Here is a 22,400-nt window from a genome sequence, read left to right as displayed (position 1 = left end):
TAGTGGTGTTTAGTATTGTGGCTTTTCTGAAGGTTTATATCAATATTACTGTGTAGGTCTAATATGTGTGGTGTGTGGCCAAGTGGTTAAGACATCGATCCAGTGATCTGAATGTCGCTAGATTGAGCCTTAGCGGAGGCAGTGTGTTGTGTCCTTGAGCAAGGCACTTAACCACACATTGCTGTGCAACGACACCGGTGCCAAGCTGTATGGGTCCTAATGCCCTTCCCTTGGACAACACCGGTGGTGTGGAGAGGGGAGACGTGCAGTATGGTCTTCCATACAACTGCTGGTCTTCCATACAACCTTGCCCAGGCCTCAGTCTTCATCGAAAATCGATGGACAGCTGAAGAAGAAGGCCTAATTCTTTAATGCCATTGTGTAGTTTGGGATGATACCAGTTGTTGAAATGACTATCAGGACAATGTATACCCTGTTCATGGTCTGTAGTCTTCCAATTACTCTCTTTTAGAATCACGGAGAAGTACAGTCAAGAAATAGATTCTTTGGCCCATCTAGTCTGTGCTGAAGCCATTTAAACTGCCTACTCCCATCGACCTGCACCAGGACCATAGCCCTCCAGACCCCTCTCTCCATGTACCTATCCAAACTTCCCTTAAATGTTGCAATTGAGCTTACATGCACCACTTCCGCTGTCAGCTCATTCCACTCTCTCACCAGCCTCTGAGTGAAGAAGTTTCCCCTAATGTCCCCCTTTAACTTCTCACCTCTCACCTTTAATCCATGACCTCTGGTTGTAGTCTCATCCAACCTCAGTGGAAAAATCCTGCTTGCATTTATCTATACCCCTCATAATTTTGTATTTCTCTATCAAATCTCCACTCAATCTTCTATGTTCTAAGGAATAGAGACCTTGCATCCTTTCCATATAACTCAGGTCCTCCAGACTCAGCAACAGCCTTGGGTCTGGGCCCAAAATGTCAAATGTACTTTTTCCCCCACAGATGCTGCCTGGCCTGCTGAGTTCCTCCAGCGTTTTGCGTGTGTCAGCAAAATCCTTGTAAATTTTCTCTCCATTCCTTCAACCTCATTTTCATCTTACCTGCAGGTAGGTGACCAAATTCAGCATTTTTTGAGTGTTGTTCTTTTATTGTATGTTGTTTGTGTTTGGAATGGCTATATCCATTAAGTGAGTTGTTATCACTTGTTTTATTGTATTTGTCCAGTTTGTCTTCATTTGCATATTGATTGTTTGTCCGTCTTGATTTGTGTGTGGATTTTCATTGATTCTATTGTATTTCGTTGTTCTACTGTGAATGCCTGCACAAAAATGAATCTTGGTGACATATGAGTACTTTGATAATAAATTTACTTTGTACTTTGGTTATCCCTGCATTTCATTCAGGACATTGGCCGCCTACTCATCCTTGACAAATCTGCCCCTTTACATTACTCACTCTGCTTCACCGGCCCTCTAAAGTCCTTTTTTAGAGAGAACGTGCAAAAGACAACAAATTGTGCAAGTGCAAAAGGAAAAGGGAAATACGCTATGAAGGAAAAAGGAAATGTCTGTGAAGAATAAGAATTTCGGGTTGTATATTGTATACATTTCTCTGATATTAAATGTACCTATTGATCTGGCCATAGAGCTATTGGTATTGCGTTTCGTAGCTGTATTGAATTGTTGGGGATTCGGGGGGGGTGGGTGTTGAGCATAAAGTTTCTCTTTATGCCAATGATCTTTTACTTTTTGTATCAAATCCGATTACCTCCTTACCCCCAATGTTTTCACTATTTAATATATTTAGCCGGCTTTCCGGATACAAACTTAATTTACACAAGAGCGAACTCTTCCCAATTACTAGAGAAGCACAAATATTAGAATTTCATAATCTCCCTTTTAAAATAGTATATAATCAATTCACTTACCTGGATATTACTGTAACAAGGAACTTTAAGCATCTTTGAGAAAATTTTACTAATCTTTTCAATCATACAAAACAGAGTTTGGCACACTGATCACCCCTGTCCATGTCTCTGGTAGGTCGAATTAATGTTGTTAAAATGTATATCCTTCCTAAATTTTTATACATTCCAATCTTTACCAATTTTTATTTCTAAAGCTTCCTTTGATATGTTAGATTCTATTGTTTCATCCTATTTATGGAAGGGCAAATGACCCAGACTTAATAAAGTTCACCTTCAAAAACCTAAAAGAAAAGGTGGTATGGCCTTGCCAATTTTTGTTTTTATTACTGGGCAGCCAATATTCATTGCCTTACGTTGTTCTTTCTTTCATAATCAGTCTATCCGTCCAAAATGGGTGGCAATGGATTTCTCCATTTCCGCACTTCCTTGTCGTTTGCCTAAACTAATTGTGAATCCTCTCATTAGACATACTCTGAGAATATGGGCTCAGTTCAGAAAACATTATGATCTTTATGGCTTCTCCTTTTCTAGTCCTGTCTTTCATAATCATCTTTTCCGACCTTCTATGCAAGACTTAACATTTCATGACTGGTACAGAAAGGGCATCAGGCGTTTTGAAGATCTTTCCATGGACAATTGCTTTGCAACTTTTGAACAACTGTCTGCAAAGTTTAAACTAAGTAATACTCATTCCTTTAGATATCTTCAAATTAGACATTTTATTAACCCTTTCATACCAAATTTTCCTGAGATGCCCGGAAAAAAATGTTGTGGACTTGTTTCTTTGTATAAACCCATTGGGTAGAAGTTTAATATCTACTATTTTGATAAGTTAGCGACCTTGAGGCGTGCCCCCTTTGGTAAAATTTAAACTGCCTGGGAGTACGATTTAAATATTTCTCTGTCCGATGAGGTTTGGGATTCAATTCTTCAGTCAGTTAACTCAACCTCTGTATGTGCTCACTACTGCCTTTTGCAGTTCAAGGTTGTACATAAGGCTCGTATATCTGAAGTCAAATTATCACGTATCTATTCTGCTATTAGTCCCTTCTGCGACAAGTGTATAGTGGCGAGGCTTCTCTTACCCACATGTATTGGGCTTGTCCTAGTTTGGAGAAATTTTGGAGAGGTGTCTTTTTAACTTTATCCCATATCCTTAATTGCCACTTAGAACCTAACCCTTTGATCGCTCTTTTTAGCATTTTGGGTGAAGTTGACACGCGTTTGAGCCCGACTAAATGGCAAACATTCTCCTTTGCCTGGACGCTTAGTTCTTCTTAGGTGGAGAGATGTTGCCCCACCCACTCATGCTCAATGGCTCAGAGACATTATGTCCTGCTTAGACCTTGAAAAGATTCATTATTCACTTCTTAATTTGGACATGAAGTTCCATAAGGTGTGGGGACCTTTTCTTGATTATTTTCATAACTCCTTTTTAGGTTAAAGGATTATCTTCCTTTTTCTTTCAGTGATTCAGTCCTTTACATCCAGCTTTCTTTTCTGGTTAATTTTTATGGGGTTATTTTTAATGATGTGAAATATACTACAGTTTAGGTAGTAGGCAATACACTTTTTTTATATTCACAGCTCTGTGGTGACAAAAGTTCTGATTAACTTTTCTTTATATCGTAACGGTTGGCTCGGAGTGTGTAGTGGGAGGGTGGAGCAGAAACTAACTTTATATGATTTTATTTCAGGTACTTTTGCATTATTGTTACAAATTGTACATCTGACACGTTTGTTTTGCACTGTTTAAATCTCCTTTTTGTTGATGGTTTTTTTTGGTTCTAATGTAAAAACTTATTTTAAAAATTAATAATTTTTTTTTAAATATATCTATTGAAATAAATAATAAATAAATAAGCTATAAATATCAGGAACATGAGATTAGTTCCTGAAAGTGAGTCCACAGGTTGTGGGAACAGTTCGGTGATGGGACTGTTCCTGAACTGTGTCACTGATTATAATCCTGATTCTGATTCATCACTTGAACATGGCATGAGAGCAAAGAAAACTACAGAAAAATATCCAACTACATCTAGTCCCACCTATTGCCTACAGTTGTCTACCTATTGTCTAGTCCTGCCTACAGATTCTGGTCTCCCGACGCCCTGTTGGCGGGTGGGCCTCGGCCATTTCCTAACTGGTGGACAGGGATCTACTTGGCATCACTATCTGGGAGCAACACACACAAAATTCTGGAGAAATTCAGCAGGTCAGGCAGCATCTATGGAAATGAATAAACTGTTGATGTTTTGGGCCAAGGAAGGTTGAACACACATATTTTTGTGAGTTGCCCTGGATTTCCAGCTCCTGTGGAATCTCTTTATCGATAAGTGGGTGTGGTGATATCAGAACGTGATTGGACAGAGTTCGGAGCATGCCTAGAAATGATGGAATGATCGAGAAGCATAGCAAGCAAAAGCATACAAAGCATAGTTTTTTGTTGCTGTTAAATAAAAGTTCGATTCTTCCAGAATATGGTTCGTTATTAGTACCCCACGGTACGTATTAATATAAAGAACACAACAGCCTGGTGACTGGAGATGAGATTAAAAAACGTTTCTAACAAACTTACCTTTCGACTTGACATATTCACTTTGAACACCGCTACAGATTGGAACATCTGTTTCTTTTCAAAGTACTTGTTCTTCTTGTTTTGCTCTTGGCATGAGTTTGGGCTTGATTTTGCTTTTTAACGCAAGAAATTCACAAATCTAATGCCGGAGAGGAGCCAAAACTGACTTTCTCTAGGACTTTGGAAATCACCCGCCACAGCACACTTCGGACCAGCGCACTGATCAAGTCCCAGGGATGTGGCGCATGCCTTGTCGACACATCCGTCTGGCGCTGGGTCTATCTGAGGACAGTGACGCCATTGGCAGTGAGCTAGCAAAGGGTTTCTGCTCTCTGGCCAAGATGTGAGTGCATCTGACATTGTCCGCGTAGCTGCGTGTGGTAGCATGGGAGGTGTGCACGCTTATTATTGGGGTCTTATGCACCTCAAAGGGCCTCTCGAGAAGTGTGGGGGATGGGGGCAGTGAGTTGCCTCTTAAAGTCGCAGAACATGAACATTACAGCATAATGTTTGGCCCATAAAGTTGTGCCGACCTTTTAACCTACTCTAAGATCCATCTAATGCTTTCCTCCCAAGTAGCCATCCAGTTTATGTCACCCACATACCTATCTAAGAGTCTCTTAAATTATCTGCTTCTACCACCACACTTGGCAGGGTGTTGCACACACCAGCACTCTCTGTGTGCTTTAAAAGATAAATTACCTCAGCCATCCTCCCTATACTTTCCTCCAATTACCCAAAAATAAAAACCTCCTTGAATTGGCTCCTTCTGGCCTGGGAAAGAAGACTGGAGCTGTCCACCCTATCTGTCCCTCTTCTCACCTTACACATTTCCATGAAGTCACTTCTGATCCTCATTCACACTGAAGAGAAGAGCCCTTGCTCGTTCACCCTAGCACTGGGAGACCGCCAGTCTCCCTGAGGTCTCCTACATCTAAGGAGAGACCGCACTGAGGAACCGGAGCTGGAACTGGATTACCTTCTGATCGTAAGGGAAAATGAGGAAGCGATAGATAGGAGCCACCCCTGACTTGCAGGCGGCAGGTACCCGGGTGACGGTCAGGAAAGGGACAGGGACTGGGCAGCCAGTGCAGAGTATCCCTGTGGCTGCTCACCACAGTACTGCTTCAATCGACAACCTACCAGTGGGAAAGTGCAGCGACCTGGTCCCTGATGCTGAGTCTGTCTCTGTGGCTCAGAAGGGGATGGGGGAAGAGGAGTGCAGTACTGATAGGGGATTCCATAATCAGAGAACAGACAGGAGACTGTGGATGTGGAAGAGACACCCGGATGGTATGTTGCCTCCATGTTCCAGGGTCAGGGATGTCTCGGATCGGGTCCACATCATTCTAAAAGGGGAGGGTGAACAGCCAGAAGCCATGGTACATACCGGTACCAAAGACAAAGGGAGGAAAAGGGAGGTGGTCCTGAAGGGAGAATATAGGGAGCTGTAGAAAGCTGAAAAGCGGGACCTTCAGGGTAGTAATCTCTGGATTGCTGCCTCTGCCACACACCAGTGGGGGTAGGAATAGGATGATTTGGCAGATGTCTGCATGGCTGAAGAATTGGTGCAGGGGGCAGAGGTTCAGATTTCTGGATAGTTGGGATCTCTCACAAAAAGGACGAGTTACACCTGAATCTGAGGGGGACCAATAACCTCGTGGGCAGGTTGGCTGGATCTGTTGGGGAGAGTTTAAACTACTTTGGCATGGGGGATGGGATAGGGCTGAGGCTGGGGCAGTGGGTATACAAGTAGATGCAATGTGTAATGAGACTGTGAGGAAGAACAGACAGATGATAGGGCAAAACTGCAGTTAGTGGGATGAGTTAAAGAGTAACAGGAGGCCAAAATCAGAAAGGGTGGCAAATACAGGACTGATGGCGTTATATTTGAATGCACACAGTAAACAGAATAAAGTAGGTAATGTTAGAGATTGGGGGGTATGTTGTCATGGGCATCACTAAGCTGTGGCTGAAAGAAGATCATAGTTAGGACCTTAACTTCCAAGATTAAACGTTGCATCAAAAGGACAGCCAGGTAGGCAGAGGGGGTGCGGTTAAAAATTGTTAAAAATTTTAAATCAAATCCTTGGAAAGAGGTGACATAGGACTTTAAGATATGGAATCTTTGTGGGTAGAGTTAAGAAACTGCAAGGGTAAAAAGTCTCTGATCAGAGTTATATACAGGACCCCGAACAGTAGCCAGAAAGTGGACTGCAAATTACAAGGGGAGATAGAAAATGCATGTCAAAAGGGCAATGTTGTGATAGTCAGGGAGGTTTTCAATATGAAAATCAGGTTGCTGATAGATTCTAAGAGAGAACATTTGTAGAATGCCTCCGAGATGAGTTTTTAGAGCAGTTTGTAGTTGTGCCCTCTAGGGTAAAAGCAATTCTGGATTGGGTGTTATGTAATGACCCAGATTTCATGAGGGAGCTTAAGATAAAGGAGCCATTAGTAGGCAGTGATCGTAATATGGTAGAATTCAGTCTGCAGTTTGGGGGGGGGGGGTTAAGTCATATGTAACAGTATTAATATGGAGTAAAGGGAAGTACACAGGTATGAGAAGTTGATTGGAAGGGGACACTAATAGGGATGACAGAAGAACAGCAATGGCTGGTGTTTCTGGGAGCAATTTGGAAGGTGTAGGAAAGATACGTCCCAAAGACGGACAAGTACTCTTAAGAGAGGATGGGTCAGCCGTGGCTTACAAGGGAAGTCAAAGACAGCATAAAAGCAAAAGAGAGGGCATATTATAGAGTAATTAGTGGGAAGCAGAGGATTCGGAAGCTTATAAATGAACAGAAGGCAACTAAAAAAGCTATAAAGAAAGAAAAGATTAACTATGAAGGTAAGATAGCCAATAATATCAAAGAAGATACCAACTGTTAATTGTTTCAGATATATAAAGTGTAAAAGAGAAGCAAGAGTAGATATTGGACTGCTGGAAAATGAAGCTGGAGAGGTAGTAATGGGGAGGGGGGACAAAGAAATGACTGACAAACGTATTATGTATTTTATGTCAGGCTTCACTGTTGAAGACACTAGCAGTATTCCAGAAGTTCGCGAGTGTTGGGGGCAGGGGTGTCATAGTGATTAACATGGAGAAAGTGCTTGATAAGCTGAAAGGTCTGACGGCAGAGAAGTCACCTGGACCAGATGGTGTACACCCCAGGGTTCTGAAAGAGGTGGCTGAAGAGATTGTGGAGGCATCAGTAATGATCTTCCAAGATTCAATGGATTGTGGCATGGTTCCTCAGGACTGGAATATTGCAAATGTTATTCCACTCTTTAAGAAGTGAGGCAGGCAGAAGAAAGGAAGGTCACCCTGACTTCAGCGGTTGGGAAGATATTGGAGTCGATTATTAAGGATGAGGCTTCAGGGTACGTGGACACACATGGCAAGAGAGGCCAAAGTCAGTTTGGTTTCCTTAAGGAGAAACGTTGCCTGGCAAATCTTTTGGAAATCTTTGAAGAAGTAACAAGCAGGGTAGACAAAGGGGACCCGGTGGATGTTGTGTGCTTGGATTTTCAGAATGCCCTTGACGAAATGCCACACGTGAGGCTGCTTAACAAGATAAGAGCCGATGTTATTACAGAAAAGATACTAGCATCGATAGAAGATTGGCTGACTGGCAGCAGGCAAAGAGTGAGAATAAGGTGCCTTTTCTGGTTGGTATGCCACAGGGGTCAGTGTTGGGATCACTTCTTTTCACTTTATATGTCAGTGATTTGGATGAAGGAATTGATGGCTTTGTGGCCATGTTTGCGGATGATATGAAAACAGGTGGAGTGGCAGATACTGTTCAGGAAGCAGGGAGTCTCCAGAACGAATGGCCAAAGAAGTGGCCGATGGAATACAGTGTCAGGAAGTGTATCGTCATGCACTTTGGTAGAAAGAATAAAGGCGTACACTATTTTCTAAATGGAGAGAAAATTCAAAGATCAGAGGTAAAAAGCGACTTTGGAGTCCGAGTGCAGGATTCCTTAAAGGTTAGCTTGCAACTGGAGTCGGTGATGAGGAAGGCAAATGCCCCGTTAGTATTCATTTTGAGAGGACTAGAATCCAAAAGCCAGGACGTGATGGTGATGCTTTATAAAGCATTGGCCAGACCGCACTTGAAGTGTTGTGAGCAGATTTGGGCTCCTTATCTAAGAAGGGATGTGCTGGCACTAGAGAGAGTCCATAGAACAATCACGAGAATGATCCCAGAAATGAAAAGGTTAACACATGTCGTGAGAACACTAAGAATACACAAAGCTATGTTGAGTTTCATTTTTATTGAAGAGTTTATTAATAGGACATCATGGAGAGCCTGAAGTAGTCAAGTCCACCACCGGAACTCTGAATTCTAGGTTATACAGAGTTCATGTTTATACAGCAAGCCAAACAACTGCACATAACTTTGTAAATCAGTACATGATCGATTAAAAGACATGTCAAGTATTCTCTCAGTGCGATTGTAAAAGTCCTCTATGTTCCCTGTACTCAGGGCTTATAATTTACCCTCAGAGGCATCCTCCCTCCTTGTTTCAGGGGCCTAGTGTCTTATTAATTCGAGTTTCTGGTACTGTGCTTATCATCCAAGGTTAGTCTCGACAAACACCAGCAGTCTTAAGCCCATCTGTTCCAGAATGGTCAAGTATCCCATCAGACACTAGTTTTAACCATTTCTACCACAAAACATGAGGAATATTTGATAGTTCTGGGCCTGTCTCACTGGAGTTTAGAAGAATGAAGAGAGAATCTCAATGAAAGCTTTTCAGTATTGAAAGATCTGGATGGAATGGATATGGAGAGGATGTTTCCTATAGTGGAAGAGTCTAGGACAAGAGGACACTATAGATAGAGTGGATGTGGAGAGGATGTTTCCGATAGTGGGGGAGTCTAGGACCAGAGGGCACAGATAGAGTGGATGTGGAGAGGATGTTTCCTATAGTGGAGGAGTCTAGGACCAGAGGACACAGATAGAGTGGATGTGGAGAGGATGTTTCCTATAGTGGGGGAGTCTAGGACCAGAGGCCACAGATAGAGTGGATGTGGAGAGGATGTTTCCTATAGTGGGGGAGTCTAGGACCAGAGGGCACAGATAGAGTGGATGTGGAGAGGATGTTTCCTATAGTGGGGGAGTCTAGGACCAGAGGGCACAGATAGAGTGGATGTGGAGAGGATGTTTCCTATAGTGGGGGAGTCTAGGACCAGAGGCCACAGATAGAGTGGATGTGGAGAGGATGTTTCCTATAGTGGGGGAGTCTAGGACCAGGGGGCACAGATAGAGTGGATGTGGAGAGGATGTTTCCTATAGTGGGGGAGTCTAGGACCAGAAGGCACAGATAGAGTGGATGTGGAGAGGATGTTTCCTATAGTGGGGGAGTCTAGGACCAGAAGACACAGATAGAGTTGATGTGGAGAGGATGTTTCCTATTGTGGGGGAGTCTAGGACCAGAGGGCACTGCCTCACAAAAGGAATGTCCATTTAGAACAGAAATGATGAGGAATTTCTTTAGCCAGAGGGTGGTGAATCTGTGGAATTCATTGCCACAGCTATGCAAGCTGTCATTGGATATATTTAAGAAGGAGGTTGGTCTGTAAAGGCTATGGGAAGAAGGCAGGGGAATGGGGTTGAGAGGGATAATAAATCAGTCATGATGGAATGGCGGTGCAGACTTGATGGGCTGAATGGCCTAATTCTGCTCCTACGTTTCATGGTCTTATGGTCTTATCCTCAGAAGGCATGTGCTCTGATGGAGTCATAAGAGTCTAGAACACCACCGCACAGTAACAGGCCCTTCAGCCCATCTAGTCCATGCCAAACCTTTAATCTGCCTTTTCCCATTGACCAGGGATAAGTGCCGGGTGGGAGTTCTGTGGGGAGGGACGTGTGGACCAGGTAGTCGCGGAGAGAATGATCCCTGCGAAAAGCTGAGAGGGGTAGGGAGGGAAAGATGTGCTGGAGTAAGCACAAATGCTACACCTGTCCCCACACCACCATTCCAGGCCCCAGACAGTCCTTCCAGGTGAGGCAACACTTCACCTGCGAGTCTGCTGGAGTCGTCTGTTGCATCTGGTGCTCCCGGTGCGGCCTCCTCTACATCGGCGAGACCCGACGCAGATTGGGGAACCGCTTCATCAAGCACCTACACTCCGTCCGTCACAATAGACAGGACCTCCCGGTTGCCACCCACTTCAACTCTGCCTCTCATTCCCATCTCGATATGTCCATACACGGCCTCCTCTACTGCCATGATGAGGCCAAACTCAGGTTGGAGGAGCAACACCTCATCTACCGTCTGGGTAGCCTCCAGCCTGGTGGTATGAACATTGAATTCTCCAATTTCTGGTAATTCCCTACCCCTCCCCCTTCCCCTATCCCAGGTCCCTCTCTGCCTCTCTCCCCTTTCAACTTTCTGCTCCTTTATCTCTATGGTTCTTTCATGCTCATCCCCTCCCCCTCCATCTTTCCTCTGATTGGTTTTCCACCTGGCGCCTCTAGGCCCTACCCCCTCCACTATCTCTATTACTGGGCTTCGGCCCTCTCTTCCCCCCCATTCCTGATGAAGGGTCTCGGCCCAAAACGTCGGCTACTCTTTTCTCACAGATGCTGCCTGACCTGCTGAGTTCTTCCAGCATTGTGTACGTATTCTCAGATATACACCCTTGTTTTTCCACCTACCCCTCAGCACCTTCTCTGCTACTGAAAACTGATTTGTATTTCTATCTTTCTGATGAAAGGTCCTTGGCTCAAAAGGTTCATGTTGCTGTCTCCATGTGAGGCTCTCTCTTGGTCGGGGTTAACCACGAATATTGTGTCCTAGCTGTCTGCCAGTCAGCGTTGAACCCAACATAGGACTGCCTCAGCTCTGGATTTTTCCTCGGGGTTTACTCGTGAGTGCGTATAGCCGCAAAGCAGCGGAGGCTTGGGATCATAGTTTCCTCCTCCAAGATGAGCTGCTGACCACGTCTGACAAGCCCGTCTGCCCAAAGCGACTGGTTTTAAGGCACCAGTAATGCAACTTTGTCAGTAGAAACAGTTCCACCAGCCACACGTGAAGGCCAGGAGTTGGGCTTTTGGGTGTCAGAGGCTGTTTGAGGCATTGGGAGCATTTAATAGACAGTGGGAGCTTAACCCCTCTACCCCTCCCAGCTATGACAACCTAAAGGAACCATTCCGCGTGACTTGGACGAGAATGGAGGTGGATCGATTGCTGGGTTTGCTGATGAGCCAAGAGTTATCAGGGTAGTAGATAAAGGAGTGACAAGGTACAAAAGGACATGGATCAAGTTTATTGTCTTGTGCACCTATTCCATTCCCCTGGGTGGAGATACGTCTCCACCAAAGGAGGTGTAAGGCACTCCTTCCCTCCGCTAGCCTGCAGGTCACCCTTGGGCAAGGTGTAGCACCTGCTTAGCCCACCGATCAGGGCCACGTGGAGCCATGAGAACAGTTGGTGGATGGTCGTCTGAGCAGCTAGTACGTATCACAAGTCCCGGTTATGTGATCACTGATGCCATACAGACAGTCTCTTAAGAGTATTGATAATGGCTGGGGGTGGGGTCACCTATCTGGTAAAGACACTCCCCAAAAGAAGGCAATGGCAAACCACTTCTGTAGAAAAATTTGCCAAGAACAATCACGGTCAAGGCATATACAACATGCACAACACGGCACATGATGAGCGAACGCATTCCCAAGGCATAAATGTTGTGTACAAATTAGATTTTTGTAACAGCTGCACAGTATATTACAGACATAACAAACATAGCATAAACTAATGTTAATATTATACTTCTATTTATTTAGAGGGTAAGAAAATTCTTCGAAGAGCATAACTTCCCTTAGCCTAGCACGCTATTTCACTTCCTGGAGATGGGGTAGGAGTATATTTGAAGGATGAGAAGGGTACACACATTAACAAAGGGACAATTGCTTTACTGACTTCAAAGTATCATCGGGTGTCAGCTTGTGGTCTCTACTGACTTTTAAAGCCTATAACGTGAATGGCGATGGATCTTGCCAGTAAGGAATTTGAAAATACATATTTTTTAATGGTCGATATCTGTAATTAGACAATAGACAGTAGGTGCAGGAGTAGGCCATTCAGCCCTTCTAGCCAGCACTGTCATTCACTGTGATCATACACAATCAGTACCCCGTTCCTGCCCTCTCCCCATATCCCTCTCCCCATATCCCTATCTGCTAATTGCTCATCAACAGGTCATTTCATCATGACCAATTAACCTCGAAGCTGGCCGTTGGTGTAGTGGCGTCAGCAAGTGGTCCCGGGTTTGAATCCTTCCATGCTGGGTTGAGGGCCGAGGTAGCAACTCGGCCTTGTAAAAAACAGACAAATGCTAAGGGAACGGCAAAAGATGCCACCCGATGTGCCACAAGGCGTGAGAAGAGATTGGATTCTAACCTAAGCAATTGTACAGATTGGATGGGTTGCACCTGAACTCGAGGGGGAGCAATGTCCTTGCTGGTAGGTTTGCTAGCATGGTTCGGGAGGGTTTAAACTAATTTGCAAGGGGGGTGGGACCTGGAGCGATAGAGCAGTGAAAGAAGTGCATGGAGTAAAGCCAGATCTAACATATAGAGAGGCTTTGAGGAAAGAGCAGCAGAATAAAGGGTGTAAAGATAGTAAGGTAGAAGGACTACAGTGTGTGTACTTCAATGCAAGAAGCATCAGGAACAAAGGTGATGAACTGAGAGCTTGGATACATACATGGAATTATGATGTAGTGGCCATTACGGAGACTTGGCTGGCACCAGGGCAGGAATGGATTCTCAATATTCCTGGATTTCAGTGCTTTAAAAGGGATAGAGAGGGGGAAAAAGGGGAGGAGGGGTGGCATTACTGGTCAGGGATACTATTACAGCTGCAGAAAGGGTGGGTAATGTAGCAGGATCCTCTTTTGGGTCAGTATGGGTGGAAGTCAGGAACAGGAAGGGAGCAGTTACTCTACTGGGGGTATTCTATAGGCCCCCTAGTAGAAGCAGAGATACCGAGGAGCAGATTTTGGAAAGGTGCAAAAATAACAGGGTTGTTATCATGGGTGACTTTAACTTCCCTAATATTGATTGGCACCTGATTAGTTCCAATGGTTTAGACGGGGCAGAGTTTGTCAAGTGCGTCCAGGGTGGATTCCTGTCACAGTATGTTGACAGGCCGACTAGGGGGAATGCCATACTAGATCTAGTATTAGGTAATGAACCGGGTCAGGTCACAGATCTGTCAGTGGGTTGGCATCTGGGAGACAGTGATCACCGCTCCCTGACCTTTAGCATTATCATGGAAAAGGATACAATCAGAGAGGACAGGAAAATTTTTAATTGGGGAAGGGCAAATTATGAGGCTATAAGGCTAGAACTTGCGGGAGTGAATTGGGATGATGTTTTTGCAGGAAAATGTACTATGGACATGTGGTCGATGTTTAGGGATATCTTGCAGGATGTTAGGGATAAATTTGTCCCGGTGAGGAAGATAAAGAATGGTAGGGTGAAGGAACCATGGGTGACAAGTGAGGTGGAAAATCTAGTCAGGTGGAAAAAGGCAGCATACATGAGGTTTAGGAAGCAAGGATCAGATGGGTCTACTGAGGAATATAGGGTAGCAAGAAAGGAGCTTAAGAAGGGTCTGAGAAGGGCAAGAAGGGGTCATGAGAAGGCCTTGGTGAGTAGGGTAAAGGAAAACCCCAAGGCATTCTTCAATTATGTGAAGAACAAAAGGATGACTGGAGTGAAGGTAGGACCGATTAGAGATAAAAGTGGGAAGATGTGCCTGGAGGCTGTGGAAGTGAGTGAGGTCCTCAATGAATACTTCTCTTCGGTATTCACCAATGAGAGGGACCTTGATGACGGTGAGGACAATATGAGTGAGATTGATGTTTTGGAGCATGTTGACATTAAGGGAGAGGAGGTGTTGGAGTTGTTAAAATACATTAGGACGGATAAGTCCCTGGGGCCTGACAGAATATTCCCCAGGCTGCTCCACGAGGTGAGGGAAGAGATTGCTGAGCTCTTTGAGGAGGTGACCAGGCATATAGATGAGGGTAGTGCAGTGGATGTGATCTACATGGATTTTAGTAAGGCAATTGGCAAGGTTCCACACGGTAGGCTTATTCAGAAAGTCAGAAGGCATGGGATCCAGGGAAGTTTGGCCAGGTGGATTCAGAATTGGCTTGCCTGCAGAAGGCAGAGGGTTGTGGTGGAGGGAGTACATTCAGATTGGAGGGTTGTGACTAGTGGTGTCCCACAAGGATCTGTTCTGGAACCTCTACTTTTCGTGATTTTTATTAACGACCTGGATGTGGGGGTAGAAGGGTGGGTTGGCAAGTTTGCAGATGACACAAAGGTTGGTGGTGTTGTAGATAGTGTAGAGGATTGGTGAAGATTGCAGAGAGACATTGATAGGATGCAGAAGTGGGCTGAGCAGTGGCAGATGGAGTTCAACCCGGAGAAGTTTGAGGTGGTACACTTTGGAAGGACAAACTCCAAGGTAGAGTACAAAGTAAATGGCAGGATACTTGGTAGTGTGGAGGAGCAGAGGGATCTGGGGGTACATGTCCACAGATCCCTTAAAGTTGCCTCACAGGTAGATAGGGTAGTTATGAAAGCTTATGGAGTGTTAGCTTTCATAAGTCGAGGGACAGAGTTTAAGAGACGTGATGTAATGATGCAGCTCTATAAAACTCTAGTTAGGCCACACTTGGAGTACTGTGTCCAGTTCTGGTCGCCTCACTATAGGAAGGATGTGGAAGCATTGGAAAGAGTACAGGGGAGATTTACCAGGATGATGCCTGGTTTAGAGAGTATGGATTATGATCAGAGATTAAGGGAGCTAGTGCTTTACTCTTTGGAGAGAAGGAGGATGAGAGGAGATATGATAGAGGTATACAAGATATTAAGAGGAATAGACAGCGTGGACAGCCAGCGCCTCTTCCCCAGAGCACCACTGCTCAGTACAAGAGGACATGGCTTTAAGTTAAGGAAAGGGAAGTTCAAGGAAGGTTTTTCACTCAGAGAGTGGTTGGTGCATGGAATGCACTGCCTGAGTCAGTGGTGGAGGCAGATACACTAGTGAAGTTTAAGAGACTACTAGACAGGTATATGGAGGAATTTAAGGTGGGGGGTTATATGTGAGGCAGGATTTGAGGGTCAGCACAGCATTGTGGGCCGAAGGGCCTGTAATGTGCTGTACTGTTCTATGTTCTAAGAGACTCTTGGACAGTTACATGGATAGGAAATGCTTAGACTCTGGAGGAATGAGGGTAAGAGGGACTAGCTGGGATAGCTGGCATGGATGAGTTGGGCCGAAGGGTCTTTTTCGGTGCTGTATGACTCTGACTATTTACACTGGGGCATAGGTGACAATTCTAGATGTAATTATCTAGGGTGATTAAGGAGATGTAAGTTGGCCTTCAAGAGCTGCGATGTAATGCTATAGCCCAACAAAACGCTGGTTGGACCACACTTGGAGTATTTATTTATATAGAGGTACCTTCCAGCCCATCAAGTTGTGCTGCCCAGTAACCCACCTATTTAACCCCAGCCCCAATCACAGGGCAATTTACAGTGACCAATTAGCCTACTAACAGATACGCCTTTGAAATGTGGGAGGCCTGAAATGTCTCTTCATCTTCGCCCCCCCCCCCCCCCCATAGATGCTGCCTGACCTGCTGAGTTCCTCCGGCATTTTGAGTGTGTTGCTCAAGACTTGCAGCATCTGCAGAGTCTCTTCCGTTGAACCTGGAGGTGCGGGTCTTCAGGCTGCTGTACCTCCTGCCCGGTAGCAGCATTGAGAAGAGGGTATGGTCCAGATGGTGGGGATCCCTGATAAGGGATGTCACCTTAGAGACATCGCCTCCTGTCGATGTTCCTCGGCGGTGCGGTGAGCAGATTAGAACTGGCTGAGCCCCACCTCTCTCTGTAGCCTCAGTTGAAAAGCTAGTCGGAGCAGTAGCAGGTAGAATTTAATCTGGTCAAGTGTGTGATGATGCATTTTGTGACATTGCACATTTACAGTAAAAACACCGTGTTGTTGCTGATAACTGGACTCTGAAAACTCGCACTCATTCCTCAACCGCACTTTATTTTACTTGTGCACAGAGAGAACGGCGTGGCCCCTGTCGCCAAACTGTTCTGAGGCCAGGACAGAGTGTGACGGACATAGACTGTGCCTTTAAAAGGGAGAGAGAGAGACAGAGAGAAGCTAATTACAGTACTGCTGCCTGCTTCTGGGTTGCTATGGTGAGAGAGAGATGGAGTTATGTGATGGACAGTTCGATGTTTCCAGTTGCTCCGCAGCGTGTTTAATTAAGCAAGGGTCAGATGACTCTCACAGACACAGAGTGGAACTCTGGTTAAGGCGACCGGTCAATGAAAGGAAGCCAGTGACAGAGGAGTCACTGGGTGGAACTTTCAAGTGCCCACAAGGGTGGTTTCAGATTCAGATTCAGTTTATTGTCATTTAGAAACCACAAATGCAATGCAGTTAAAAAATGAGACAACGTTCCTCCACAATGATATCACAAAAGCACATGACAAAACAGACTACACCAGAAAATCCACATAATGTTTGGCAATCACCAAATCCAGAGTCCAGAGAGGCTGCTGTGTATTAATATCGCACTACCATCTTAGTGTGTTCCCCGGAAAGGAGCTCCAATCCCACCAGACAAAACAAGACCAAAAACTAAAGCTACAAGACCTGCACAAAACCACATAGTTACAACATATAGTTACAACAGTGCAAACAATAGCATAATTGATAAAAAAACAGACCATGGGCACAGTAAAAATAGTCCAAAGATGTTAAAAGACTATAAGTTCAAAAGAAACCACCACACAGTTTCCACAAGTCCTCAGGGTCCCCGATAGACTCGCCATCCCACGCAGGCGGCAGAAGGGAATACCCCCGCTATGGACTTCCAAGGTGCCGCCAGACTCAGCCTCACAGACGCAGCAGACAATGAAAGCTCCGTCAAACCCAGCCTTGCAGGCACAGCACACACTGAAAGCGACCTGATCGCAGCGGACTCCGAGTCCATCGAACCTCCGAGCCTCCGATCATCCCCTCCGGCACAGCTTCTCCGAGCACCATCCTCTGCCGAGCGTATTAAGCGTAAGCGTTTGCGGATCGATCAGGAGAATCGATCAGTGGCTATCACGGTGTGTCGAAGGGGTGATCCTGTGGAGGCTACCGGTGTGTCTACCCTTGCCTGTGAGTGGTAGTTCTCCCTCGAAGACGGTCCCCTTTGTGATAAGCTACGTTTGGCTAACTCGAGAGCGGATTCGGAGTCCGACGACAGAAGACCGACGGCACCTGTTAATTCGTTGTTCTCCTGTTGTGGATTTCACCTCGGCTTACAAACACCTCTCTCTCTCCCCACCAACTCGGTGCATTGAGCTTCCTTACATTACCATCGTAAAACTTTAAATCTTGCCACCCGAGCTTGAACAAGTTTGGGAATTGTATTTACACACACACACACATTTTATATATATATATTCATAACACTGATAACCTCGGATTTACCTGGTTGGAGTTACTATATTAAGTAGTTACTAATAAATAGTGGTTTTAACATCAGAACCAGACTCCAGGTGAGTTCTATTGCTGCTGGGTCATTTAAACCATTGCGTGTAAGTAACAAGAGAAATGCCATTTTTAATACAAAATTGATGAGCAATTACAGATATCGACCATTAATACGTATGTTCTGTTTTTTACAAGGCCGAGTTGCTAGCTCGGCACTCAACCCAGCATGGAAGGATTCAAACCCGGGACCACTTGCTGACGCCACTACACCAACGGCCAGCTTCAAGGTTAATTGGTCATGATGAAATGACCTGTTGATGAGCAATTAGCAGATAGGGATATGGGGAGAGGGCAGGAACAGGGTACTGATTGTGTATGATCAGCCGTGATCACAGTGAATGGCGGTGCTGGCTAGAAGGGCCGAATGGCCTACTCCCGCACCTACTGTCTATTGTCTAATTACAGATATCGACCATTAAAAAATATGTATTTTCAAATTCCTTACTGGCAAGATCCATCGCCATTCACGTTACAGGTTTTAAAAGTCAGTAGAGACCACAAGCTGACACCCGATGATACTTTGAAGTCAGTAAAGCAATTGTCCCTTTGTTAATGTGTGTGCCCTTCTCATCCTTCAAATATACTCCTACCCCATCTCCAGGAAGTGAAATAGCCTGCTAGGCTAAGGGAGGTTATGCTCTTCGAAGACCTTTCTAGCCTGGGCTTTTTGCACTCTATCTCCGATCCATCCTTGCCTAGCCACAGTGTTGATGTACAGGGGACCCTCGGGGGTCCAACTTCACAGCTCCTTGAAAGCGAAGACATATTGGATAAGGAAGCATTTGGCATGCTGGACTTCATAGGCTGAAGCACTGAGTGAGGTCGCATATTGCAGCTGGACAAACGGGGGTCAGACCACAGCCAGAGAATTATTTAAAGTTCTGGTCAACACACCACGAGAACGATGTGGTGGCATTAGAAAGTGCAGGGCCTCTACTCACTGGATTTCAGAAGAATGAAGGGTGACCTCATTGAAACCGGTGGAATGTTGAAAGGCCTCGATAGAGTGGAAGGTGGTGGGGGAGGGTAGGGGGCTCTAAGACCAGAGGAATAGAGGGATGTCCTTTTAGAATGGAGATGAGGAGGAATTTGTTTAGCCAGAGAGTGGTGAATCTGTGGAATTTGTTGCTACAGGAGGATGGAGGAAGAGTGGGGATGATGTAAGTAGTTGGGAGGTGGTGGGTGGATCCAAGTGAGAGAAGGAGGGAGAAGAATGATGTACAGAGGCCAAGTTATTGGGTATATTTAAGGCAGAGGTTGACAGATATGAAGGGATACAGGGAGAAGGCAGGAGATTGGGGCTGAGAAGGAAATGGATCAACCATGATGAAATGGTGAAGCAGACTCGATGGGCCAAATGGCCTAATTCTGCTCCTATAACTTATAGTGTAATGGACAAAATTTAGGTTATGTCCTGGAATAGAAGTATTCTCAACATATTAGTTTTTTTTCACTCCTGTAAACTTATCTAGTCTTTACTTATTAGGAGATGCTGGATAGATTGGGTTTACAGGCGTAAAAATAACAAATAGTTGCTGTTTTCCTGTCCCGGTACAGCCATGTAGATGGCATGGGCGAGAAAGCTCACCAGCACCTCTACTTCCTCAGGAGGCTAAAGAAATTTGGCGTGTCCCCGTTGATTCACCAATTACTACAGAAAGCATCCTGTCCATTTTTAACTTTGTACAGCTCTGCCTAGTTCACATCACCAGCCAGTCTTTGACCCTAATCAATTATTATTGACGCACCACAGAAGGCACCCTGTCCGGATGCGTCACAGCTCAGCCCGTGACCGCAAGGAACTCAGCATATCACAAACAAATGTACAGAAATATATTATCAAAGTACATGTGTGTCACCTGTACCACCTTGAAATCCATTTTCATACAGGCATTCACAGCAGAGCAGAGAAATCTATTTATTCATTGAGGTACAATGAGGAATAGGCCCTTCCAGCCCTTTGATCAGCAATCCCCCGATTTAACCTTCGCCTAATCACAGGACAATTTACAACGACCAACTAGCTTACCAACTGGTACGTCTTTGCACTGTGGCGGGAAACCGGAGCACCCGGAGGAAATCCAACATGGTCACAGGGCAAACGTGCAATCTCCCCACAGGCAGTAACAGGAACTGAACCCAGGTCGCTGGTACTGTAAAGCGTTGTGCTAACCACTACGCTACCGTCCCACACTTAAATATTTAGGAACAAAATAGGATCGGTGAAAACGAAGACTGACGAACAACCAATGTGCGAAAGAAGACAAACTGCGCCAATAAAAAAGACAATACTGAGGACGAGTTGTACAGTCTTAGCACATCACGGAAACCAGACTCCCCTCCGTGGGCTCTGTCTACACTTTTCACCACCTCAGTAAAGCAGCCAGCATAATCAAAGACCCCACCCACCCCGGACATTCCCTCTTCTCCTCTCTTCCACTGATAACCGTGACAATAATCAACCAGTCCAGTGGATTCTGATTAATTGGGACTTTGGTTAAACGTGGCAGCCAGCTCTTAAAGAAATAAAACTAATAGCTCTTCCCACCCTGTCACTAGTAAAGATACCACCCCCTTCTCTCAGTTCCTCCATCTCTGCCGTATCTGCTCTCAGGATGAGGCTTTCATTCCCGAACTAATGAGATGTCCTCTTTCTTCAAAGGAAGGGGCTTCCTTTCCTCCACCATCGACCCCGCCCTCACCCATCCCTTTCATTTCTTGCATGTCCACCCTCACCCCATCCTCCCGCTACCCCACCAGGGATAGGGCTCCTCCTGTCCTCACCTACCAGCCCACCAGCCTCCGCGTCCAGCACGTAATTCTCCGTAACTTCTGCCATCTTCGATAGGGTCCCATCACCAAGCTCATCTTTCTCTCCTCCTCATTTTCCACTTTCCTAGGCAACTCCCTTGTCCATCCATCCCTCCCCTCTGATCACCCCCCCCCCCGGTACTTAGTGGAACAAGTGTTACACCTGCCTCTACACCTCCTCCGTTGCTATCATTCAGGGCCCTTAACAGTCCTTTCAGGTGTGGTGACACTTCACCTGTGAGTTTGTTGGGGTCATATACTGTGTCTGGTGCTCCCGGTGTGGTCTCTTGTGTATCGGTGAGACCTGATGTAGACTGGGAGACACCTCGCCAAGCACCATTAAAAACAGGATCTCCTGGTGGCCAAACAATACACACAGCAGGCCAGGCAGCATCTATAGGAAGAAGCACTATAGAAGAAGTCCTGACGAAGGCTCTCAGCCCGAAACGTCGACAATGCCTGGCCTGATGTGTTCCACCAGCATTTTGTGTGTGTGTTGTTTGAATTTCCAGCATCTGCAGATTTCCTCGTGTGTGATCTCCCGGTGGCCACCCATTTCTGTTCTGCTTCCCATTCCCATTCCGACACGTCAGTGCATGGCCTACTCTATTGTTGCGATGAGGTCACATTCAGGTTGGAGGAACAACACCTTGTATTCCATCTGGGTAGCTTCCAACCTGATGGCATGAACATTAATTTCTCAAACTTCCAGTAAATACCCCCCCCCCTTCACCATTCCCATTTCTCTCTCTCTCACCTTATCTCTTTACGTACCCATCACCACCTGCTCCTTCCCTTTCTTCCATGAAGATTCTCCCTTATCCAGTCCTTGATCTCTTTCACCAATCAACTTCCCAGCTCTTTACCCCTCCCCCTATCACCTACCCCATTGTACTTCTTGCCCCACTTCCCCCACCTTCTTGCCCTGACTTCTCATCTTTTTTTTCCAGAACTGATGAAGGGTCTCAGCTCAAAACGTCAACTGTTTATTCTCCTCCATAGAAGCCGCCTGGCCTGCTGAGTTACTCCAGTATTTTGCGTGTGTTGTTTGGATTCACTTTGTTTATTTGGGTCGCTGTGCCGCCTAATTACGACAGGAGACTGTTGCCAAACCATTTCCAGCAAGTGTCGTTTGCGTGTATGTCGTGTGGCTGTTAGACACGACACTGTTTTAAATAGCAGCACACACAAAATGCTGGAGGAAATGAGCAGGTCAGGCAGCATCTATGAAAACTATCAAACAGTTGACATGTCGGGCTGAAACCTTTCTTCAGAACTGGAAAGGAAGGGAAAAGGTGTCAGAATAGAAAGGCGAGTTGGAGGGGAAGGAGGCTAGTTGGAAGGTTATAGGTGAAGCCAGGTGGGTGGGAAAGGTCAAGGGCTGGAGAGGAAGGAATCTGGTAGGAGAGAGTGAACCACAGGAGAAAGGTGAAGGAGGAGGGGCTCTAGGGGGAGGTGACAGGCAGGTTAAATATCATCAGTTGCTTATGTTTGTATTAAAAAGACTGATTTTGTCACTAAT

General features: G+C 45.5%; 1 protein-coding gene across 1 annotated transcript in view; it reads left to right on the top strand.

Annotated features, from left to right (window-relative positions):
• The window catches only part of pola2 (polymerase (DNA directed), alpha 2), a 105,799-nt gene that overhangs the window by 1,763 nt on the left and 81,636 nt on the right, over window positions 1-22,400 (top strand). The window contains exon 2 of the mRNA XM_073031436.1: window positions 966-1,069. The gene's annotated coding sequence lies outside the window, so the exon portion shown is untranslated. The remainder of the gene's footprint in view (window positions 1-965; window positions 1,070-22,400) is intronic.

Source organism: Hemitrygon akajei, chromosome 28 (assembly GCF_048418815.1).
Source record: "Hemitrygon akajei chromosome 28, sHemAka1.3, whole genome shotgun sequence".
Taxonomy (NCBI): Eukaryota; Metazoa; Chordata; class Chondrichthyes; order Myliobatiformes; family Dasyatidae; genus Hemitrygon; species Hemitrygon akajei.
This window is presented reverse-complemented; position numbering and strand designations above follow the sequence as displayed.